Consider the following 17,950-nt stretch of genomic DNA (forward strand, 5'->3'; position numbering starts at 1 on the left):
AAACGAGTCCGACTTACTGCCGAGAACCCAAACACAGCTCTCGCCTTGTGAGTACAGAGATTGGATGGCCCTGAGAAGGTACCCCCTCACTCCATACTCCAGTAGTACCTCCCACAGTATCTCCTGGGGTACCTGATCATCCCCTTCTCCAAGTCCACAAAACACATGTAGACTGGATGGGGATACTCCCAGGCCCCCTCCAGGATCCTTGTGAGAGTGAAGAGCTGGTCAGTTGTTCCACGGCCAGAACGGAACTCCCATTGTTCCTCTTCAATCCTAGGTTCGACTATCGGACAAACCCTCCTTTCCAGCACCCTGGAGTAGACTTTACCAGGGAGGCTGAGTGGCGTGATGTCCTGGAATTGGCACACACTCTCTGTTCCTCCTTTTTCGATATGGGGACCACCACCCCAGTTTGCCACTTCTTAGGCACTGTCCCAGACCTTAACACATGAAGAGACATCTCATCCCTGACAATCCCTCTACACAACTGATCACCACACCTCTGCCTCTCTACTCATCTGAGTGTCCAGAACATGCAACCTCAAATGAATGATATGATCACAAAATCAATCATAAACCTTCAGCCTAGGGTGCGCTTGTGCCATGTACACTTATAAGCATCCTTATCTTCGAGCATTGTGTTTGTTATGGACAGTCCATGACTAGCACAAACACCCAGCAACAAATTACCACTCAGGATTAGATCAGGGAGGCAGTTCCTCCCAATCATGCCTCTCCAGGTGTCTCTGACATTGCCCACGTGTGCAAGTCCCCCAGCAGAACAATGGAGCCCCCCATTGGAGCTCTATACAGGACTCCATTCAGGGACTCCAAACAGGCTGAACACACCAAACTGCTGTTTGTGCATATGTGCAAACAACAGTCAGAGTTATCCGCCCCGCCACTTGAAGGCGCAGAGAGGTGACCCTCTCATCTACCGAGATAAACTCCAGTGTAGCGACATTCAGCAAGGGGCTCATGAGTATCCTCACACTCGTCCGGCACATCACCCCCTGAGCAACTCCAGAGAACAAAATCCAACCCCTATAAAGGAGCATGGTTCTGGAGCCAAGGTTGTGCGTGGAGGCAAGGCCCACCAGATGTAACTGGTAGTGCTCCACCTCCTACACAAGCTCCAGCTCCTTCCCCAACAGGGAGGTGACATTCCATGCCCCAGAGCTAGCCTCTGCCACCCAGGTTTGATCAGTCGAGGCCCTCAACTTTCACTGCCACCCATGGGACAGCATACCTGACCCCAGCAATTCCCCCTGTGGGTGGTGAACCCACAGGGTGGAGATGGAAAATACACATTGCCTTTTTGGGCTGTGCCCAACTGGGCTCTGTGGCAAGCCTGGCCACAGGGCACTCACTGATGGGCTCTCCATCTAGGCCTGGCTCCATATGGTGGCCCTGGGCTTCCTCTGGGCCTGATCACCTTTCCTTTGCCTCGAAGGTTCCAGACAACACAGTTCTCAGGTTCATAGGGACACACAAACCTCTCTACCACAATAAGGTGATGGTTCCCGGAGAGGCAAAATCATCTATTTTGGAATTAGGCTGTAACATAACAAAATGTGGAAAAAGTGAATCGCTGTGAATACTTTCTGGATGCACTGTATGTAGCGCACACATAGAAGGCTGGCCACCACTGGCATGCGATAATCGCCACCAATACTGGCAAGTGTCAATGTGTTTGCACAGTGTGACTAGGGATGGGTATTGATAAGAATTTATTGATATCGATAGCATTATTCATTCTGCTTATCAATCCGATTCCTTATTGATTCCCTTATCGATACCTCTTGTAAATTTCTGTGTACTAAAAGTAGGCTTTACAGGTTTTCTATGTCAACAACATTTTATTGAGTCTTAAAGTAAATAAATATGAAATTGGTCACTGGATCCTTAAACTCTGGACATAATAAAGACTACATGGTGGATCCTTGATCTCTGGACATAAGTAGAAATAAACAAAATCTGTAGTTTTTGTCAAAAGCATTTCCTTTCAGGCATTATTGGCATGAATGTCTTTCCATGAATGTCTGAGCCGAACTCTTACAGCCGGCTGTGCTGCATGTCAGGATTTAATTCATAAAGAAAGAGGGACGTCTCATTTTGGGAGGAAAAAAACATTTATTCGATTGTAGTTTATTGTCTGTATTACAACGTGTGGAAAGAGGTGTCATTTTATTTAAAGCGGTAATTCATTTTGAAGTTATTAATTCCGACCGGACTCTGTCTCAGCAGAGAGCCATGCAGTGTTTGGGGCTGTGCCAATGGAACGGAGGACGATTCTCATTTCTTGACTGCAACAAGAGTCCCAGTTAGTCACTTTAATCCACACAAAAGTGACTCACGATTGACATATTTTAATGGCTCTGAGAGGGGTTAAGAAGCGGACTTAACACTTCTAAAGAGCAGCGAATCAAAGAACCAATGAGCCAGCGGATCGAAGCACTGCTTCATTGGTTCGCGCTTCAAAGTGGAGTCGCGCTGCAGAAGCAGTTGATTACAGACCCACTGCAGGGTCTGTAATCAATGTAGAGAAATGATCATTTTCCCAACAAACACTCTCAAAAACAACAGTCGCTCTGAAGGACTGATAAGGGAATCCTTAAGCAAAAAGACTATTGATATTGGTGGACTGAATCATTTCTTAACGATACCCGAAAAGAACCGGTTCTCGATACCCAACCCTACATATGACCACTTCAGGTGTGGTGTATGTGGTGTTCAGTGGCGTTTAATGTCGTGTTAGCATTCTCTGCTGCTTCCTGGACATTGCTTTATCAGCTTTGTCTCAGTTTATTTCTATTTTACTATGGATTTAGAGTTTCTGAGCAACCTGGTGCTCTTCGGCCTCTCACGCAGATGCCTGAGAGTGACTTGTAAGGGGTGACCACATGGCACGTGATGCTGAGTGGTGAGTGTTTTTAAAATGGGTGCCAGCTGTGTAGTGTTATGTAACGTATTTGTGGTGGATAGTGGTGAGTTGGGCGGTGAGTGCTACATGCATCAAACACCACAAATGTGCTGTCTGTGTGAGAGGGGTGTTTCTGCACAGGAGGCCATTGATCTGATCTTCCAAGATGAGAAAACAAATTGTGAGGAGGGACATGTCAGAACAGGAAGACAACATAGAGGGAAACTCTGATTACAGCCCCTCTGATGAATATTCTACATAGTTATATAATAAGTTCAAACAGTTCCAGAATGCTCTTGCCATTTTCACTTCAGAAATTAAGTATAAAACCTAAAAAATACAGTCTTCCTGCTCTCTGAAAAATTAATTAGGCATAACCCATCCATTTATTAATGTGAGATGGTTATTTATATGTTGTAAATAGCTCTGTAGTTCAGTTTTCAGTATAGAGACTTGCTTTGATGGAATTCTTGGCCCAGGTCCATACTGTGCAAGCATGAAAAATTAGGATGTAAGTGTTAAAAGCTTGGATCTTAGTCTTGATCCATGACCATCACAAACCCACACACTCTGATTATTCATTCAGATCCTCAAGTGCCACAATCAGGTTGTCCATTGATTCCAAAAAAGATCACAGCACCGTCCGTAAATTCAAGGTCAGTAAACCTCAACCAAAAAAATCAACTAAGTCGCTGGTTTCCACAAATCTACCCCAAGCCCAGTCCATTATTCTAGTGAGTTCATAATATAACACCTAATGGATTATTCATAACTTGCTAATGACTTTAAAGGTGGTGAAACAACTGAGGGTTGAGAAAGTTCCGGTATCAGAGTTGAAGTGCAGGCAGGTGGAAATGCTGTTTTTTTTTTTCTGCCACAGAAAACCATCTCTGTTTCCATTTGGGAGACAAGCATCAAACTGAAAGAAAGGACATGTTTTCCCTCTGGAAACAGTGACGTGTTGTTGGTGATGGTGTTGTTATGTTGAGAAGGAGGACAAGATGGCACTGTGTATGTGACAAACCATCAACTCCACCGTCTACTCTGGTTCAGTGCCCTCAAAAAGTATTGGAACACTTGGATTTTCTTTCACTCATACATGAAATCTAGGCTTGCATCTCACATGTACCTTCTGCAAATTGTAGCTGAACTTTCAGGTCTTCTTTTTAAGAAAATCTTCCTCTATGCCACTTCATTATGAAGTTGTATAACTGGGGATACAAAATGCAAAACATGCTCTAGGCACAATTTCTCTTTTTTTTTTCCTTTTCCCCTGTCTGCATATATAGCAATGGTAAGTGCCACACTGGCAGAACCATTTATGTACATTAATACACATATATGCAATTTATTCTTGCAAAACAGAAGGTATGTAGTGTGGAGTGAACGTGGTGTGCGTGTGTGACTCCCATCTGCCCTTCCCAATCAGCCTACACCATCCTACTCAAAGGCCAACTGACACCTTCTATCAGGAAGGACTGACCACCAAAACAACACGAAGACAGACAAGAACAAAAGACAAGTGGTGACGGCAATAACTGTGAAGTGATGAGAAGTGAGACACCGAGGAGACGGGGCCCCAACAGTACAACCTACAAGGACAAACAACCACACATGAACAAGTAGTGACAGCAACAGTCTGTTGTCTAGTTAGTGAGCATCCATACCTTAATCTAGGACACCAGAGTCTTGATCCCCTTGAGAGCACCCAAAACCGAATTGTGACGGCAACAAACACACAGCCATCCACACACAGAGACCCAGATCACAGCTAAATATCCGATCACTACTGTGGCTGGTGTGTTTGGCCAAGACAAAAGTACAGAACCTTACCATATGACGTGGACCACTCTGGCATGTCAGAAACCATACGGCTGGGTGCACGCAATGACACAAATGGGTCCAGGATGCAGGGCCCCAGGAGAAACCAGGAGAAAAAGGGCAGCGGAAGGCCATGGGAGCCAGGAAGGGCAGCCACTAGAGCCACCGGGGCAGCACGACAAACCATCAGGGGAATGTCCCAACGGCACCGGTTGGCGCAAGAAGCAACCCCACTCCCAAGGGAGGCACATAGGGTGCCAGCAAGGGCCCACAAAAGGGGTGGCCCCAGAACCACACCACCCGTGCCACAGACACCAAAGGGAGAAGCGAGCTGCAGCGGGGATGGGGGTCAAGGAGCCATTGCAATTGAACCCAAAGCACATGCAAACACCGCCGAGCCAACTGAGGATGGGGTACGGCCCCACAGACAAGCAGCGGGACCCATCCCCCAGGCCCGGAAGCACGCGAGACCCCCAACACCCAAGACTCCTCCAGCACAGCCAGCAGGACCCCCCCAAACCCCCCCCGCCCCCAATCCACCCCCACCACCCACGGACCCTACACCAGACACCAAAGCCCAAGATCGGGAGACCATCCAAATGAAAGCGGGGCAACACCCCACCCCACGGAGACCATGACCCTCATCCCCCCAGCAGCCGTCCACCCCCCAGCATCTACACCCCCCCACCCCCCAATGAGCCACGTGACCCTGATTGTTGGCAGTTTGACTGGTAAAGAGAGACACAGCTGGCTGACATGATGGAGAGAAGAAAGATAGACATATTGTGTGTTCAAAAAACCAAGTGGAAGTGGAGTAAGGCCAAGAGCATAGCTGGTCGTTCAAGATATTGTATCATGGTCTGACAGTGTCTGACAGGGTGATGAGCATTAAGACAGAAATTAAAAGGGTGATGATGAATATTATCAGTCCATATGCAAAACAGGTAGGTTGGGAGATGAAAGAGAAAGATTTCTGGAGTGAGTTAAAAGAAGTTTTGGAGAGTGTACCTTGAATGGCCATGTTGGCAAAGGGAACAGATAGATTTGAATCAAGCGTGCTTGCATGAGCCAACCTTGAACCTTCATGCGCATGCATGAATTTTTTCACGCCTGTCAATTGCGTCAGTTGCTGGTAAGCAGCATTTGTGTGAGGTGGTGTGTAGTGCTCTCGGCAGATTTTCATTGCAAGGAAAATGACGGAACGACTGGAGCAGCGCTACTGCATCAAATTTTGCCAGAAACTGGGCGACAGCCAGGTGAGTACCTGATTTTGGCTTTTGCACTCATTATATGACTGTTTGAGTTTACCTTTTTCCTTTTTATCCTCACCTAACCAGATTCCCCTCACCCTTAGTGAGTTGAGTGTATTTTTGTTCTTCGTGGACTACCCTCACATTGTGTAAGTGGAAAATATTATTTTGTGGAATCCAGTCACCACATTGATTCTGTGTTTGAACATCCCTTTGCTGAATAGAAGACAATCTATTTGTTGCATCCAGTCACCACATTAGACTCTGTTTAAACTCACCCCCTTCTGAATAAACTGTTGTACTTTTTGAATCCACACTCATGTCTGGGCAGACCTGCTTTGGGGAATCTATTAGTCTTTGTCTCGCACCAAATTGTGACAATGTAAAACCGAAAAGTGTCACTTATCTGGAGTCCTAAAAATGTTCTGATACAGATGGTGCTATACAAACAATGTCCAAAAAGGTCCCGAAACCAAGTGACAATGTCAATCTTCTGGGTGGGTCCTAGTGTTCTTCCAGAAGAGTCCACACAGTTGACATAGGGTGATTCCAATGAAGCTCAAAGGAGCCAGTCATTCCACACACAGTTGCCCATAGGTGGAAGAGAAACCCAGTCTCATGGCAAGTCGTGATTCAGCAGCACGAAATATACATTAATCTATTGGTTTGTGATACTGTGACGAAAAGTGCCTCATTTTCATCTTGCCAGCACAAATTCATTCTAATTCATTCCGTGATGGCTGCACGAAATTAAAAGTGAAGCAGGGGGGTCGGGGTGGTTACGGTTAGGGTGGGGGGAAGGAGTAAGATTAGGTTATGGTTAAGGTTAGGGTTGGGGTGGGGTCGGGTTAGTAATAGTGAGTTAAAAAAAAAAACCCCGTCACGAAAAATTTGACTCATTTCATCACGGGAGCACAAAAAAAGAAAAAAAAACGTGAGACTGGACTGGGAAGAGGCAGCCAAAAGTAGTTCACAGCTCCAACGATGAACAACCCACGACTAAGAAGTACCACAGCACAGTTGTTGGAACACTCAGAACCACCCTGTGTGTTTGTTGTTAGACACAAAATGTGGTCACAGACAGTTCAATTTCTCTGACAATAGTGACATTGATTAGTCAGATGGACACAAGTTAAACACCAGTTTCATCATGTTCACAGTGTTGGGCTCATTTACTCATGGAAGTGTGTTCTATCTCTCTCATGTGAGGTTCACACAGACTCCTCCCTCTCTTCTCAGTGTTGCTCGTTGGGACCATTTCTGTATGTACGACCCAAAACGGGAGCAGAAGAAATGACAACACACACACACACACACACACACACACACACACACACACACACACACACACACAAAATATCTTTATGAACAGATTAGTTGCTTGAAAACAGGGAAACCTTTACTGGGTTGATATTGTCAGATATGGAAGGTCTGAGATATGAGTAGTTTCATCCCTAGTCTTTGTAATACTGCACTGCCAGTAGGTCCAGCTTTGAAAGTGTTGTCTGTTGTCATTGACCTCAACCTACAGGTTCATGTGAGAGAGCAAAATGAGCTTTTCCAGTACAAGGGTGAATGTAGCAGAGCATCTTATCCACACAGACACACATGACCTGACTTATCTGCACTGTTTAGTCACAAAAGCCATTAGGACGGGCGCCAGCAACAACGCGCAACACCATTAAGGCAACATTAAAAGCATTTCAGGTGCGTCACTACTGTCAGAGTGGATGAAGTGAAAAATCGAATCAGCTGAACAAATGATACTGATGCTGTTGGAGCGGGTGTTTGCTGTCTCTGCACTCAGACACCACGGCTCTCTGGGGACAAAGAGATGCCTAAACGGTGAAAAGAAATCAAAACAGAGATGAACTGTTCAGCTCCTGCTGTTAGTAGAAAGAGAGAGAGAATATTGAAGTAATATGAAGATTGAGAGATGCACATGATAAACAGCTCATCATCGCTCCCACAGGAGGCACGTGAGGAGGAGACATGGTGCACTGAGGAGCTCACCGTCATGGAAGTTCCTTTTCTCTCATGAATTCGTTCCCCATTTTTTGTGACGTCCTTCTTATGTCATTGCCCTGTTGTACTGACTTTGGTCTCTGCTTACTTGCAATAAAAGGCAGAAACCAGCTTGTTAAAATCCAGCCAGCAGATGACAGTTGCTGCTGAGAATGCAGTCCATGCTTGTATCAACAAATTGTTTACGAGTGCAAGATGAACAGCGAGTGAGTCATCCTCAACTTATCTTTACTGTGAAGTCAAAATTCTAATTGCAGTTTCTTTGCATCCTATTATAATGTAACGTTTGAAAAAAAGGCAAATGAGGCAACATGATTCTGTGAATTTCTAATTAAATGTCAGCTTTGCTTGTGTTTCAAGTTCTTTATTTCCAGTAGTATTGTTAAAATAAGAAAGTTGTGATGCTAGAAAAATATTGGTCACAGTTCCACAGTCTTCTTGGGTTTGTCCACCTTAATCTTGATACATTGTGACTGCAATTATACTGTGTATAATATGTTGTGGCAAAAACCTAGTGGCATACTCTGTGTGTGTGTGTGTGTGTGTGTGTGTGTGTGTGTGTGTGTGTGTGTGTGTGTGTGTGTGTGTGTGTGTGTGTGTGTGTGTGTGTGTGTGTGTGTGTGTGTGTGTGTGTGTGTGTGTGTGTGTGTGTATCACAATGTGATTAGATGGTGTTATCAAAAAATGTGTATTTTCTAAGTGTGGGTCCACATCTAAACAGCGAACACAAATACAAACTGAAAATCCATTTCAGGCGTTGACTTTGCTTTTTCAGCAGTGGGAATATTGGGCCACAATCTAGTGACACTCGGCACAAAGGAGTTGGATTCAGGGGTGGATCTAGATTTATTGGGGGGGAGGTGTGTGAAAGTGGACGCAAGTGAAAGGACTTCAGGTGTGTTAATGGATTTGGTACCACCCAGCCAGAGTGCACAGCATCAGGAGCCACCAAAGCTCCCTGAGGCGAAGCAGTGCAGCAGCAAGGTGAAGTGTTAAGATTCAGATGGATTGTTTTGTCACAACAACACATCACAGACACTGATGGAAAATGTGCAGGTTTGTAAGGTGCAACAGCTTCAATGATATCTGAATGTAGTGATGGTCAATGTAGGCATCATGAAGCATATGGTGTTTTTTTTTCTGATATCACTAGATGGCACTTTTTTTTTGAAAAATGTGGTCAAAGTAAACTTAAGTGCATTATGTTTTGAACTTCTTTTTTAAGATCAACATCAAGCAGACTCAGACAAAAAGCAAATGCTTTATGAGGCCACATTAGGTCATCGTTAGCTGCATTACGACTGCCAAATTATTTATGTAAGTGTTACCTGCACCAGTAGATTTGTAGGTGGGTGGGGGGCAGGGACAAGGAACGAGAGTGAGAAACAGCTTTCTCAGTGCAGGACTAAGAAAATGAAACCTCAAAATTTTACTTTTCCCCACCTTCTGTTGTGGTTAAAGGTCTGGATGGGACTGGACCGGTTCAGGCTATGTACCCAAATGCTGGGAGCAAGGAAACAGCTGGTTGTGAATGAAAAAATATTTATTTATAATGAAGAAATAATAATGCTATGCTGGGGGTGCCTGCAGAGTGGAGAGTCAGCACGCATGTGGAGGTGGAAAATAGGGAGCTGGAGGTTCCCGAGCTAGTCTTGAAAATCTTGGAGTGATCTTGGAGTGTTCAGAGCCGGGACCACATGGGACCCACAGAGCCGAGACCAGGAACTGGGAGAACGGAGGAGAGAGATGGTGAGTGACTGCACTCGTAACACTGCAAACCTTTAACAGTTCACTGAAGGCTTAACAAAGAAATGTCCACAGTTCTTGAAATAAGGTTTGCTGTTCAGGAATCATTCACTGTTCATGCATTATCTTCAGAGGTCAGAGGTCAAGTGCTGTGCATCTGTGATGCAGTTCCTGTTAAACAAGACTTGACAATGGAAAGAGCCCAGTAGGTAATTATCAGAGTTCATACAGTTCTAGGAAACAGTTTTTGGGGCCCCTTCACACATAGTGCGAATAAGTACAACTCAGGGTGACTCACGGCAAAACAGCTCGTATGAGCGAACCACGAAACATCGCGCCGACGGGCAGGCGTGCATGATCCCAGTGTGACGGTTCATACACGCATTGGTGTCTTTCGAGCAGGAACACTGCGAACAGCTGCTGCTGCTGCCCGCACTGTGGGACGAGGTACACCACAGTGCGCCACTGCTGTGGAATAAATAAAAAATAAAAACCAGGCAGTTGTTAGTCCATGTCCGTCCAAACACAGTACGTGTTGTCCAGTCGTGACATAACATTTTCATGTAGAATCTTACTGAATTGGTCCTCCCAACATGTGCCACAAGGAAAAATAGAACAATAGATCAGTGTTGCCAACTCCTCAGTAAGAACAGTAGCTATTGACTGTCGTAAAAGTCGCTAGAAGTCGCTAAATGATGTCATCATCTAATTTGCATATTATTTGCGCAGTATGATGTCATAACAGATGCTGTAGGAATCACAAACTTTGTGGGAGAGACCACTGAATACATTTTCAACCTTTAATATTGTTTGGTAAATTCCACATTCATAAATGCAGAGTATTCAAAAGGAATTTACACAGACTTCTGGCTGCGCTGCAAGTCAGCATCAGTGTAATTCATAAAGAATGCAGGACTTCTCATTTTGGGAGGAATAAAATATTTTGGTTGATTGTAGTTTGTTTGTATTACAATGTTCCGAAAGCGGTGTCATTTGATTTAAAATGGTGATTCCCTTTGAAGTTATTAATTCCGGCCAGACTCTAACTTGACTTGGCAGAGAGCGGCGCAGCCATGTCATGATTGACATATTGAAGTGGCTTTGAGAGGGTTAAGAAGCGGACTTGCTGCTTCTGAAAAGCAGTGAAGCAGAGAACCAAAGAAAAGCTTCATTGGTTCAAGCATCAAAGCAGAGCCGTTACAGAAGAGGTTGATTACAGACCCACTGCAATCAAGAGAAATTTTCCTGACAAACACCCTCAAAAATGATCTGAAGGACTGATAAGGGAATCATTAAGCAAAAAGGCTATTGATGCCGGATGATCAAATTATTTCTTAACAATTCCCAAAAAGAACCGGTTCTCGATATCCAACCCGATACACAACTATGAACAATGCTTATCATGCCATTCCCCAGGCCACACTGGGACACCTGATTCCTACCTACAGGCAGAAATTAAAACTCTGCAAACCTGCAGTGAGGACATCTAAACTGTGGAGCAGTGAGGCTGTGGAGGATCTTCAGGCATGTTTAGAAAAAAATGGACTAGGGTGTGTTCAAGACTGCCACCAACAGTCTGGAGTACACACATGCTGTGACTTCATATATCAGCTTTTGTGAGGACTGCTGCATTCCATCATGAACCACAGTGAGGTATAACAATGACAAACCCTGGTTCAGTCCTAAACTCAGACAGATGAGGAGGCAAAAGGAGGAGGCTTTCAAGAGCAGGGACAAGATCAGGTTTAAAAGGCAAAGTATACATTTGGGAAGGAAGTCAGGGAGGGCTATACTCTGAGAAAATCCAGCTTCAGTTCTCACTCCATCATTCCTATCCCCAAAAAGAAACTTCCAAAAAGAAAAGAACTTTGGAACTTAATGACTACAGACCCATTGCCCTGACCTCTGTGGTGATGAAGACCTTTGACCGCATTGTCCTCACACACCTCAAGGCTATGTCCAACACCCACCTGGATCCCCTTCAGTTTATCTACAGAACAGAACAGGTCGGTAGATGTTGCAGTCAACACTGCCCTCCACCTCATCCTCCAGCATCTTGACTTCCCAGGAACCTATGCCAAGATTCTGTTTGTGGACTTCAGCTCTGCTTCCAACACAATCATCCCTGCCCTGCTGCAGGACAAGCTCTCTCAGCTTGGAGTGCCCAACTCCACCTGCAGGTGGATCACTGACTTCCTGTCCAGCAGAAGGCAGCACATGAAGCTGGGGGGACATGTCTCCAACATGTGGTCCATCAGTACCAGATTCCCCCCCAAGGCTGCATTCTTTCCCCTCTACTCTTCCTCCTGTACACCAACAGCTGCACCTCTAGCCACCAGTCTGCAAAGCTCCAGACGTTTGAGGATGATGCAACCTTCATCGGACTCATCTCTGATATGGAAGAGTCTGCCTGCAGATGGGAGGTTGATTACCTGGTGTCCTGGTGCAAACAGAACAATCTGGAGCTCAACGCCCTCAAGACAGTGGAGATAGTTGTTGACTTTAGAAAGAACCCAGTTCTAGCCAACCCCATCACCCTGTGTGACTCCCCAGTTGCCATTGTAGAGTCCTTCCACTACCTGGGGATCACCATCACCCAGGACCTTAAGTGGGACCTCACCAAGGGAGCACAACAGAAGATGTACTTTCTGCAGCAGCTAAGAAAGTTTAACCTGCCAAAAACAATGATGGTGAATTTCTACACTGCCATCATTGAGTCCATTATCTCCTCCTCCATCACCCTCTGGTATACTGCTGCCACTGCTAAGGACAGGAGCAGACTTCAGCGTATCGTCCATACAGCTGAGAAGGTGATCGACTGCAATCTGCCATCCCTTCAGGATCTGTACACCTCCAGGGCCCTGAGGTGAGCAAGGAAGATAGTGGCCAATCCCTCTCAACCAGGACACAAACTTTTACCTCCACTCTGGCAGATAGCTGAGGTCCATCAGGACTAAAAACTCAAGACACAAAAACAGCTTATGTCCATCCGCAGCTAGACTAATAAGTAATACCAAAGACCCCATTTACCCTGCCTCCCCCACTCCCATAAAGTACAGACTGATCATCCCTGTACTGTTCATCTGCATGCCCGCACAACACCTTTGTGTGTTCAGTACTTATTGCCTGTATCATTTCACATTATTAATTTCGGTACTTATTTATTTCTTTATTGGTATCTTTATAAGTGTGGATTACCTGGGTTGCTTTTGATGTCTGGTGAAAATGTCATGCCAGAAGTAACTTTAGAAAAATATTTACAGAGAAAAATGGTAACGTGTTAAATATTTATTTTATCCACTGTATTTACGAAAGTTTTAAGAACCATCAATAAGGAATAAACACTCACATAAAAACTTTGTCATTAAAGCCCATAAACACATTTGAAATGTGGCTCACTCCAACTTCCAGCAAAGTGTAGGTGGAACATTTCAGAACAGTGATTAATGATGGTTACTCAGAATGGATCAAACAATTATAAAATAAAGATTAAACCCTCATGTGCCCTTTGTTTGTTCTGAAAAACAACTATTTTTAAATTTGCAAGTGGGAGTAAAAGTGAAGCATATTACATTTAAAATGTTAACAGCTGAATAAATACACAACCTGTTTTGAAGACTGTCATCAAATGTATGAGAAGAAAACTAAATAGATCTAGGTTATCAGAGGTCATACTATTTTTCTATAAAATCCTGAAATCTCGTTTGCATTAATATTATCATCATTACTGTTGATTTTATATGATGATATTTTGTATCCCCAGTTATACAGCTTCATGATTAAGAGGTATAGAGGAAAACAACTTACTCAGGCACACAAACAAAACCCAAGCAGCAATTAAACGCATCAGAAACAACATCTTCTTCCTTGTATTAATTTCCAAAACAACATATTTTCTTCATGAAAGCAGAACAAAATGTCTTTCACAAATCAAGCCTCTGAACAGGTTTAACAATCCTGCTGGACCTGGTCTCAGACAGATCACTAGGTTTCACTATTGAGCCAGGAGGAGTACAGCCCTTGTCCTCAGCAGAGTTTTCTGAAGATGACCCCTTTGGCAGTGTTTGGAGATGGCGATGGTTTCACCCATACTTAAACCTCGGTCCCACCGAATAATGAAGGATGAAGAGGGAGCCACGCATGGGTGTGTCAGCGATTATTCGAAGAATGACTCAGGTTTTCATCTATCACGTATCCGCTATGAAGGTGCCTCTATGTGCCTTTCTGTATCCCGCATGTGCCACGTAGCAGCCTCTAGTGAGCCACAACTGACCAGTCATTAGAGCCTCGAATGGCTTGCATCAGCCACACTAAGCCATGTAGTGCCGTGATAGCGCCAGTGGTGGGCAAAGTTCCGATAATTATCGAAGATAATGTTTTCATTATCAGATTATCTTTTTAGATAACTTTAAAAACCATTATCGGACTAATTATCTTGCAATAAATTTTTGTCCGATAATTTTTAGACCGATAACGTGGTAAATAAAGCTGAACAGCTACAAATATTTATAAAACTTAAAATCAGTTGAGCACCTACCTGTTAAATGTTTTGTAGCTGATGTGTAGTTCTACCCTCTGCAAAACAGAGAAGAGCTGCTTTAAGAAGAAACCGCTCTATCCTCTAGAGACAAAGGAGAACTGGTTCCCCCCCCCAAAAAACTAATTTCTTTTAACCCCATACTGAAATGTGGGCAGTATCACCCAAATCATCCAGAGGCATACATTTTTAACTTATGGTTCAACTTTTAACCAAACTAATTTTGACAAGTTATTTAAATTAATGTCATGTCTGAAGTTTTATAAAGTGAAAATATCAGATATATGTTTTAGTTTTAAAGTAATACGCTGATTTTTAAGGTTTAGTGTGGATATATGCTGTGCCCAGCAGTGCATTATGGGTAGGATAGGGTAATAGTACGTTCATGACATGAGAAATGCATTTGAAACACTCTGATCAGGCTCTACAGACACCAGCATTAAACTCTAGTCCCTAAAACTCTCGTAAATATATTCTCTGGGTTTATAGACGTTGTTATTGTGTCTGCGTTTATTAAATTCCATGCATCTTAAATGTACCAATCATGGATTATGTGGAATTTTGTTTTGGCAAGTTTAGAAGGTCTCTACTGCCATCTACTGGCCAGTAGTATTCATTTGCCCTATTGACGTATCCCATAATCCCTTGCGTACCAGACAGTCACTGCAGTCAAACAACATATAGAGAATCAACACGATAATAGTTGTAAATTAATATTATACTATAAAAATGTCATTTTTTTATGCTTTGCATCACGTTAATAAGAGACTGCTGCATGATACCCTGAAAACTTGCTAAAACAATTATAACAAATAATCCGTGTCTGTTACGCTTAATCTGCATGGAATTTAATAAATGCAAACCGAATTTCTAGTCCCTGTCAGTACTCTAGCTGCAGCATTTTGAATTAACTGAAGGCTTTTCAGGGAACTTTTAGGACAACCTGATAATAATGAATTACAATAGTCCAGCCTAGAAGAAATAAATGCATGAATTAGTTTTTCAGCATCACTCTGAGACAAGACCTTTCTAATTTTAGAGGTATTGCGCAAATGCAAAAAAGCAGTCCTAATGAGTATTCCCTGAAAACTCCCTTCTGTCTGATCATTTCTTAATAACATTTACATTTACTCTGATGGACTACCCAGCAGTAGGGAATAAGTTTCATTACACTAGAAGTCTTTCAGAAAGTGCTGTAACTAGGTTTAAGGATATGATTCCTTCTTTATGTTCTCTAATGCCATATAACAACACAGTGCAGAGTAGCTACCTAAACTCTGTAAGGGAGATAGAGTATCTCGTCAATAGTTTTACATCCTCATTGAAGACACTTTGGATGCTGTAGCTCCTCTGAAAAAGAGAGCTTTAAATCAGAAGTGTCTGACTCCGTGGTATAACTCACAACTCGTAGCTTAAAGCAGATAACCCGTAAGTTGGAGAGGAAATGGTGTCTCACTAATTTAGAAGATCTTCACTTAGCCTGGAAAAAGAGTCTGTTGCTCTATAAAAAAGCCCTCCGTAAAGCTAGGACATCTTTCTACTCATCACTAATTGGAGAAAATAAGAACAACCCAGGTTTCTTTTCAGCACTGTAGCCAGGCTGACAAAGAGTCAGAGCTCTATTGAGCTGAGTATTCCATTAACTTTAACTAGTAATGACTTCATGACTTTCTTTGCTAACAAAATTTTAACTATTAGAGAAAAAATTACTCATAACCATCCCAAAGACGTATCGTTATCTTGGCTGCTTTCAGTGATGCCGGTATTTGGTTAGACTCTTTCTCTCCGATTGTTCTGTCTGAGTTATTTTCATTAGTTACTTCATCCAAACCATCAACATGTTTATTAGACCCCATTCCTACCAGGCTGCTCAAGGAAGCCCTACCATTATTTAATGCTTCGATCTTAAATATGATCAATCTATCTTTGTTAGTTGGCTATGTACACAGGCTTTTAAGGTGGCAGTAATTAAACCATTACTTAAAAAGCCATCACTTGACCCAGCTATCTTAGCTAATTATAGGCCAATCTCCAACCTTCCTTTTCTCTCAAAAATTCTTGAAAGGGTAGTTGTAAAACAGCTAACTGATCATCTGCAGAGGAATGGTCTATTTGAAGAGTTTCAGTCAGGTTTTAGAATTCATCATAGTACAGAAACAGCATTAGTGAAGGTTACAAATGATCTTCTTATGGCCTCGGACAGTGGACTCATCTCTGTGCTTGTTCTGTTAGACCTCAGTGCTGCTTTTGATACTGTTGACCATAAAATTTTATTACAGAGATTAGAGCATGCCATAGGTATTAAAGGCACTGCGCTGCGGTGGTTTGAATCATATTTGTCTAATAGATTACAATTTGTTCATGTAATGGGGAATCTTCTTCACAGACTAAAGTTAATTATGGAGTTCCACAAGGTTCTGTGCTAGGACCAATTTTATTCACTTTATATATGCTTCCCTTAGGCAGTATTATTAGACGGTATTGCTTAAATTTTCATTGTTACGCAGATGATACCCAGCTTATCTATCCATGAAGCCAGAGGACACACACCAATTAGCTAAACTGCAGGATTGTCTTACAGACATAAAGACATGGATGACCTCTAATTTCCTGCTTTTAAACTCAGATAAAACTGAAGTTATTGTACTTGGCCCCACAAATCTTAGAAACATGATGTCTAACCAGATCCTTACTCTGGATGGCATTACCCTGACCTCTAGTAATACTGTGAGAAATCTTGGAGTCATTTTTGATCAGGATATGTCATTCAAAGCGCATATTAAACAAATATGTAGGACTGCTTTTTTGCATTTACGCAATATCTCTAAAATCAGAAAGGTCTTGTCTCAGAGTGATGCTGAAAAACTAATTCATGCATTTATTTCCTCTAGGCTGGACTATTGTAATTCATTATTATCAGGTTGTCCTAAAAGTTCCCTAAAAAGCCTTCAGTTAATTCAAAATGCTGCAGCTAGAGTACTGACGGGGACTAGAAGGAGAGAGCATATCTCACCCATATTGGCCTCTCTTCATTGGCTTCCTGTTAATTCTAGAATAGAATTTAAAATTCTTCTTCTTACTTATAAGGTTTTGAATAATCAGGTCCCATCTTATCTTAGGGACCTCGTAGTACCATATCACCCCAATAGAGCGCTTCGCTCTCAGACTGCAGGCTTACTTGTAGTTCCTAGGGTTTGTAAGAGTAGAATGGGAGGCAGAGCCTTCAGCTTTCAGGCTCCTCTCCTGTGGAACCAGCTCCCAATTCAGATCAGGGAGACAGACACCCTCTCTACTTTTAAGATTAGGCTTAAAACTTTCCTTTTTGCTAAAGCTTATAGTTAGGGCTGGATCAGGTGACCCTGAACCATCCCTTAGTTATGCTGCTATAGATGTAGACTGCTGGGGGTTCCCATGATGCACTGTTTCTTTCCTCTTTTTGCTCTGTATGCACCACTCTGCATTTAATCATTAGTGATCGATCTCTGCTCCCCTCCACAGCATGTCTTTTTCCTGGTTCTCTCCCTCAGCCCCAACCAGTCCCAGCAGAAGACTGCCCCTCCCTGAGCCTGGTTTCTGCTGGAGGTTTCTTCCTGTTAAAAGGGAGTTTTTCCTTCCCACTGTAGCCAAGTGCTTGCTCACAGGGGG

At 43.2% G+C, this 17,950-nt stretch overlaps 1 long non-coding RNA gene across 1 annotated transcript; it reads right to left on the bottom strand.

Moving 5' to 3' along the window:
* Positions 1-1,464: 1,464 nt before the first annotated feature.
* On the bottom strand, positions 1,465-14,697 carry LOC117520772. The gene is made up of 3 exons (XR_004563758.1): positions 14,687-14,697; positions 10,892-10,900; positions 1,465-1,544 (listed from the first exon to the last, which is right to left on the bottom strand). It is a non-coding gene; the product is annotated as an uncharacterized LOC117520772 (long non-coding RNA).
* Positions 14,698-17,950: the final 3,253 nt, after the last annotated feature.

Source organism: Thalassophryne amazonica, chromosome 11, assembly GCF_902500255.1.
Source record: "Thalassophryne amazonica chromosome 11, fThaAma1.1, whole genome shotgun sequence".
Classification (NCBI taxonomy): domain Eukaryota; kingdom Metazoa; phylum Chordata; class Actinopteri; order Batrachoidiformes; family Batrachoididae; genus Thalassophryne; species Thalassophryne amazonica.